This window comes from Morone saxatilis, unplaced genomic scaffold (assembly GCF_004916995.1).
Source record: "Morone saxatilis isolate NCDOM2014 unplaced genomic scaffold, NCSU_SB_2.0 Contig14, whole genome shotgun sequence".
Taxonomy (NCBI): domain Eukaryota; kingdom Metazoa; phylum Chordata; class Actinopteri; family Moronidae; genus Morone; species Morone saxatilis.
Genome location: NW_023339696.1, coordinates 22,829,278 through 22,836,955, shown reverse-complemented (window position 1 = coordinate 22,836,955; position 7,678 = coordinate 22,829,278).

The window sequence follows — 7,678 nt, the reverse complement described above, 5'->3', positions numbered from 1 at the left end:
TATAATATATATATATAATATTATGTTCAATATGACAGAGAAGCTCAGAGATAATCAGATTGTAACGAGGGAGGAACTCTCTCTCTCTACGTGGTGCGTTTGATGTCTCATATTTAAGCTCTTTCTGCTCCTCTTCTTTGGATAACTGGGCACAAACATAAATATATATCAGGGTGGAAATGTACTAATACGTGAGATAGAAGGAAGGAGTCATTAAAAGTAGAAAAGTAAAGGTTACACACAGTCATATGTTTGTCTAAAGTTGTCTCAGCCTTTATAATTTGTTCCAGGTCTCAATGTGATCGGGATCATTACAGTCTTAATTATTAGTTATTTATAATAATAGTACATGATGATAGAAAACATACAGAAACTATATATGATGGTATTTATATCTTTTATACCAGTTTTATATATTTATATTTTATTATTACTGACTGCTTTTTATTACCTGTAATAATTTTATGTGATTTATGATTTTAGTTTCATCTGTAAAACACTATATAAAACACATTTTATATATGAAAGTTTCTGTATAAATAGTTTATTATTAGTCGTAGTAGTAGTAATAGTTTTTATTGTAGTGGTAGGTACTGAGTTTTGATTTTGGCATATTATCTGTGAGTAAACAAATATTTATATTCATCTTTGGCAGCGATTCATCAAATGTGAAACTTTCTATAAATCATTTCTGTAATATAATATAGTCAGAATTCGGCCGACAGTGTTATAGATATTAATGCTGTAATTCTTCAAGAAGAAATATTTTTATATACTAACTGTTTAAAGTTTAAAAACTTGTTTCAGCATTCATTCGACCGTAATCATTAACGAATCGAGAGACTAATAAGTTCACCAAGAAGGTAAAAAGGGAATTAATAAAATTCTCAAACTGTAATAATAAACATTAAATAAATAAACAGACTCACAATGGCTGCTTTAATGTTAAAGAACACAATAAAACCTGTTTGTTTCATTCAATAAAAGTGTTTAAATGGATTATGAGTACAGTTTTATGTGTTAAACATTCTTCAAGCAGTTTTAGTCATTTTAAGTGACACTGACTTAATTTTCTATTTTTTATTTGTACTGTGAAAACAAAATACCTTTTTAAAAGTTATTAATCAGAATGTTTCTGTGAGAAGTTTTTGTAACTCCAAAACAATAGTTGAAACGGATTACATCGACATTTTTAAGTAACACAAACTCAATTTTGTAAGTTGATTAAGAAGCTTTTACTATTATTTTAAGTGACACTATATTAATTGTTTTACAGCAGTTAGCATCCAGCCACCTTCTGCTCTGGAACGAGCTTCAGAAAATAGACTAAAATAACTTTACCCTAATGAAAAACCCCTGTATCCCTTTAAAAAGACCAACAATCCCTAACAACCTGCTCTCTCAATCCTTTTAATGATAGTTCCTGCACCTCTAATTCCCTCCACAGTTACAACAACTTATCACATTACAGTGAAGTCGTCGTCTTCATGCTGAGGAGGACTGGAAGGAGTCCATGGGAGTGTTTTCCCATCAGAGCCGTCGCTGTCAGACGGACATAAACACCGATCACAGACACATGGACGTCCCGTAATCTCTCTCTCTGGAACACTTTCTGTTTATATTGTGTAAACAGGAGTTTGTGTGAAACCTCCTCATGTGAACATGAACTGGACGTAATCAGGACACTGAAGTCCTAACAACACCAACAGAGATCCCGGGATCTGTAAACCAAATGTTTGTAACTGACGTAGAGACAGATACAAAGTGATGGTCGGTGTCACGTGCTAGCTGACAGCAGCTATCTCTGCTGCCACACCAATAATAATTAGCTCTGTGCTTTCAGCTGCGTGTCATCGATCGACTGTATTGATGATTCCATCACCGCTGGCTGTGAGTGCTCTCTCCGCTGTAGATACCGAGCACTTCAATAAGTACGACCCTGAGAACGAGTTGAGACATTTAACTGAATAAAAAAGGCTGGAGATCTTTGATATTTTCTGATTCCCCTTGAAATCAATGAAACAAGGCGGTATAAACACTCCTGCTTCTGTCCACAGGGGGCGCCAGAATCAACACAATGTGAAAGTTCATTGTAGCTGCTTTAACAGGACTCAGTTGGATGCAAATGTTTTGGTGCAATTATCAAATCTTTGTGATTTTTTCCCAACCTGGGGATTTTAAGATGTGTAAGAAAACGTAAAACTTACACACAGTTGGACAATATCTCAGCATTTTATTATGTTTTATAGTTTTGATGATTCTTAAAGATCTAAATTAACGGTAAATGTTCACAAAGCCTTCACTCTCTGATGAACAGCCTCATTCTGAATCAGAAAAGTTCAAACAAGCAAACGATAGAACGATAAGAAAACACTGAATCTGCTCAACATTCATCCAAATCTCTGATTTTACACAAACGTTACTGAGTTCACTGTTTGTGTTCATTGTTCAGTGTATCAGCTGTTCTCTGCTGTTATTGTTGAATATAATATGAAATATCCATTAAATAAGTTTATCTAAGTTTACACTAAGATAAAAAAAAATGTCCCTTAAGGAAAAAGGTTGGGGAACCAGTGCTCTAGGATGTGGAACATAAAATATATTCTTTTAGCAAACATTCAGGCAGAGTTAATGTCATAAATTGAACAAAAATACAAAATAAAAACATCATCATGACTAGTTCTTTAATATTCTTGCATCCAGAGCTCCTTTTAGATCTTCAATCCACTGCGAGCTCCCAAAACCTTCTGCTGGGTCTCTTCAGGTCGTCTGTGGTGGTTTTCGAGGAACCTTTAGGATCATTATCCTGTTGTAGAAGCTGTTATTTTACAGACACTGTGACGTTTGCATCTACAATTTGCTGTTATTCAGTGGAATCCATTAATTCCTCCACCTGTGCAATGTTTCCTGGCTGCAACACAACCCCAAAGCATGATGGATCCACCGCCATGTATGACAGCGGGGAGGCGTTATTCTCCTTTATTCTCTGCAAACATTGTGGCCACAAAGTCGTATATTAACTCCATTACTGTGAGTCCGTGCTGTTACATTAATACAGGAGTGTGAGAGAAAGTACACCGGCACAACATAAAGGGAGATTCTGTTTTTATTTTCAAAAGTTGTACTTCAAAACCACTAAGGTCATTTATAAGGCATTCACAACAATTCTCTTTTTTATCTTTTTTTTTTTTTTGGTTTTTGAACATTTGAGACCGTTTTTGATGCTTTCAGAGAGGGTTTCCTACAACAGGAGTACAGCTAAGGCACAGCACTACTCCCAGAGAGAGAGAGAGAGAATAAAGAAAAGCAAGGAAGTAACCAAACAAACAGTCAGTAAGACAGAAATGGTTGAAAGACAAACAATAGGTTGGTTCTTGATACAAAATACACAGCATTATAGTGTGAGGGCAAAAATCTGAAGTATGAAAAGAACAAACCCTCTCCCTCCAGAATCTGAAGGTTTCACACCGTCAAAACCTCCTAAAAAAAACAGTCACATGACGTCTGTCCTCAGCAGTGTCCAAACAGCCGGACCTTTCTCCATCGGTAACTTACAAACTGTACATCATCTGTGAGTATTTTACAAAATACTGATTTACATTGACGCACTCGTCATATGAAAAATACATATCGCACATAAAAGGACTCTTCAACTCTTCTCTTTTTTAGTCTGAAATGATGCCGAAATGACGTTACAGTAAATAATGTTTAAGCTTTATGATGAGACTGATCTGTTAGTTTTGGTGTAAAGCTTTAAACCAAATAACAGTTGGATTAAACAGTCTTGTACCTGGTCAGGGCTTTAACTGTTTGATTTCAGCATTAGAATGAATCCCTCACAACACATTTCAAAATAAGAGCTTGCCATATTTTACAGCCTTTTTGGTATCAAAATATCAGAATAAATATCGATTTAATTCTGCAATAAATACGTCACAGTATTTTGTAAATAGGCAAAACCCCCTAACAACTGTGCGTTTTTAAGAAATAATTTTCCAGGACTTTTCCAGGACATTTTCCAGGAGTTTTCTTGACAATACAGGACAGCAGTTGCTCACAAACGGTCATATAATTTAGCGGTAAGCCTATACACATTGTTCTTCTGTCTAAAGATGCAGGTTTATTATGAAGTGTCTCAGGTTCATTACAGGTCTGTTTTTAGCGTTTACGGGTTGTGCTTTACATCTCCTGTGATTTGACTACAGTTTACTAGGTTTCCTTTAAAACTAAGATCTCAGTGAAAACAATATTTAAAAATTTCCATAAGAACGTTGATTTAAAATGGTTTTGGTGTGAGAACCTCTAAAAAAAACTGATCTGATTTAGTATGTTTTGACATTATGAATGAATTACACATTGTCTGATACCCACACACACATAACGGCTGCATTTCTTCAAGCACTATTGCTCTCAGAAGATTTATTTGCCAGTATAGTTTGGGGACACTCGTATAGCTATAATGCTGAACTCAAACAGGTAAAAATACTCCGACTGTGTTCTGTTTAATCCTCAACGTAGTGGCAGTAAATTTTGATGATATTTTCATCCTGTGCACTGCTGTTGTTGTTCACCTGCACAGAGAACGACTGTGCTGATCCAACCATGCCTCCATCACTTTAAATAATAAATTATATATATAAATGTGTGTATATATAATCTTTTCTAGAATAAATATGACGTATTGTTCTTGTCGTTACTTTAAGTGCTGACTGTCACAGATTAATTCATTCTGAGCTTCGTCCTCTCGCCGGTCTCCAGTTTTGGTCCCAATAATATTGTTAAATGGAAACTACACACACTGGAATAACTTACTCATAAAAACATTAAATATTTTATAGCAATGAACAACAGGCCTATAACTCACTGAAGATGGTTGCACCACCAAGGATTCGCATCGGTTAGTTCATATTCAGGAAACAAAGTTAGAGCCTGCAGGTACTTATAACGGAATAATTCAACAGTTTGAGAAGAACCCTTTAGTTAGAGGAGTTAGATCATTAAACTGAATTAGTCGAGTCTGAACTAAACTGAATAAAGCCTGGAGCCAGGGGGAAACAGCTAGCCTGTGGTTTTAAAGGGGGTCAGTTGGACTGTGTTTGGGCCGAGTGCAGTGACTTCTTTGCTCTCACGTTTGAATAAGTGATCTTTAGAGGCGCTGTTAGCGTAGTGTTTTTCACCGTTTCCAGTCTTTATGCTAAGCTAACTAGCTACATCTACATCGAACTCTCAGCAGGAAACCTGTTTCTCAAAATATTGAACTATTACTTTGATTAGTCTTTTTAGCTGAAATTCAAAACCTTAAATTAAACCCAGTTCCAACCTAAATGTAGAGATTTCAGAGATGAAGGAACCTTGTGGAGTTTCATTGTGAGTTATGAATTCTTCAGGCTGAACAAACATTAGCAAAGCCTTTTTGTTTTAATGTTAACTGTTACAGGATCTCCTTTATCCTCACTGGTGCAACCCAGACTTGGTTTGGATATTTTCTGAGACAGCTGTCTCGGCACAAAGTCCATCACTGAGCAGCATGGAAATCTAAAGGTGCATCGAAATGTCTCAGGTGGTCTCCTCCTCCTCACTCAAACTCAACTCACAGGAAGTTAAATCTTCACACACGTGTACGTAATGTTTGTAAAGTCTGGTTTCAAACTTATATGTCAGATGAGAATAATAAGGATGAGCAACATTACCTGTGCCGGATACTCGCGCTCACTCAACATAATTAGCATAAGAATGATACTTCAATATAATAAATTCATAATAAATATGGATTATGATTCTTATAATTAAATACACAAACTAAGAAAAGCTGTTTTTTGCCAAACAATGTGTTCTAGTTATTTCCATCAGAAATTCAGAACTACTGAATTATTGTTGCATTAATGTCTAATTTAAAAAAATAAATAAAACACGTAGCCCTGAAACTGTTTGGTATCACAGAAAATGCATCATGTTTTACATTTAATGTAAATAATACCTTATTTATAATCTTTATGCTGTTTAACCTAAATATGAAGATTTTCTTTCTTTTTTTGGTTTCTAATATACATATACAGTGAAAAATACATTTCAATTTTTTATTGTATACAGTATATCTATTTTTTTATATTTTATATATTTTATTGTATTTTTATTCTTTCCCTGCTGCTGTGACAAATTTGAATTCCCCCTCAATAAAGGAACATCTTATCTTATATTTTAAAGGCCTAACAATGGCTCTGCTGAAAAAAATCGAATTAAAAAATCTAAATGAACCAAAAAAAGACTTAAACATCCGTCTCAGTTTAAATCGTGAATCTTAATAAGCACTATGGTCGGATTAAACTCGTGGCTCTTAGTTTGAATTGAGAGCAGATGAGTGAAAGCGAGGAGGAGATCCACCCAAAACTGACTGACAAACATTTCCCATCAGTCCTGACAAACACTTGAAGGCCTTTAGAAACAAAGGCAGACATTTTTGTCCAAAAAACAAACGTCACCCGCTGCACCAAATATCAGCATATCAAATATTAGTCACTGACTAAAAGAAAAAGATACAAAAAAAAAGTTCATATAAACTGAATAAATTACTCACGTAGCAGTTTGTTACGCTTTGACACAGTCACATCAGTTTCTACAGCAAAGAGCAGATTTTAAAAAAGTGTGTAAAGTAAAAGTAAAATAAAAAAACCAGAGGAGGTGAATCTCTTCTGAGTTCCAGCATAGCGGACGTCTCGCTCTTCAAGTCTCAGGCGGTCTGAAGGACTCAGACATGGCACAGACAGAAAACAAAGAAACACATCAGAGCACAGAGCCGGTCGGTGTCGGGTGGGGGGGGTTCATTAAGTAAAGGCAGTTTGTGAGTGGATAACGTAGAAATACAGATTCCTCATTGGCTGCTGCTGTTTGTCTGTGTAGTCCCTATACTGCAGAGGTCAACACAACTGAGAGATTCAGACTTCACTACAAAACCCGACTGTAACTCGCTTAACTCTGGACAGATTCTCATGAAATCTGGTTTGTTATAAACGTCAGAAACTGAACCAGATACTGATTATTGTAGGAATTAATTCAGTTACTGGGGGCGGAGTTAAGCCAAGTGAATTAATGTGTATCCAGTTCAATGTCTCACCTTGATAACAAACCAAATTTCATGAGAATCAGTTCAGAATTAAGTGAGTTACAGTCGGTTTTGTAGTGCAGTCTGAATCTCTCAGTGTTGTTAACTAGCAGGTCTTAACCTCTCCAATATGGCGACCGTGCACACACGTCACATCCAGAATACGATATCTACATTTCTATATTTATGGGAAGTATCTTTACTCAACCAAAGTACTTTTCTACAATTCTAAAGGTACAAATATTGCACTTTTTACTTCACGAGGTCTGACAGCTACAGTTACTTTGCAGGTACATAAAAATACAGCAGCACTTTATAAATATGCATTTTTATAGATTTAAAACCCCTATAAAGTAGCTAAAATGAGCACAACCAACTATATATTTCCATCAATAACAACCTGATATTATAATATATATATAATATCAGATTCATTCCACAATATGAGTACTTTACTCTTCTGTACTTTAACAGAACCTTTATTGTTCTATTACTGCTAAAGTTAAGGATCTGAGCGCTTATTCAACCTCTGGTAGTTTTTAAAACTTAAATTTGAGGATACAAATAAAACAAACTAAA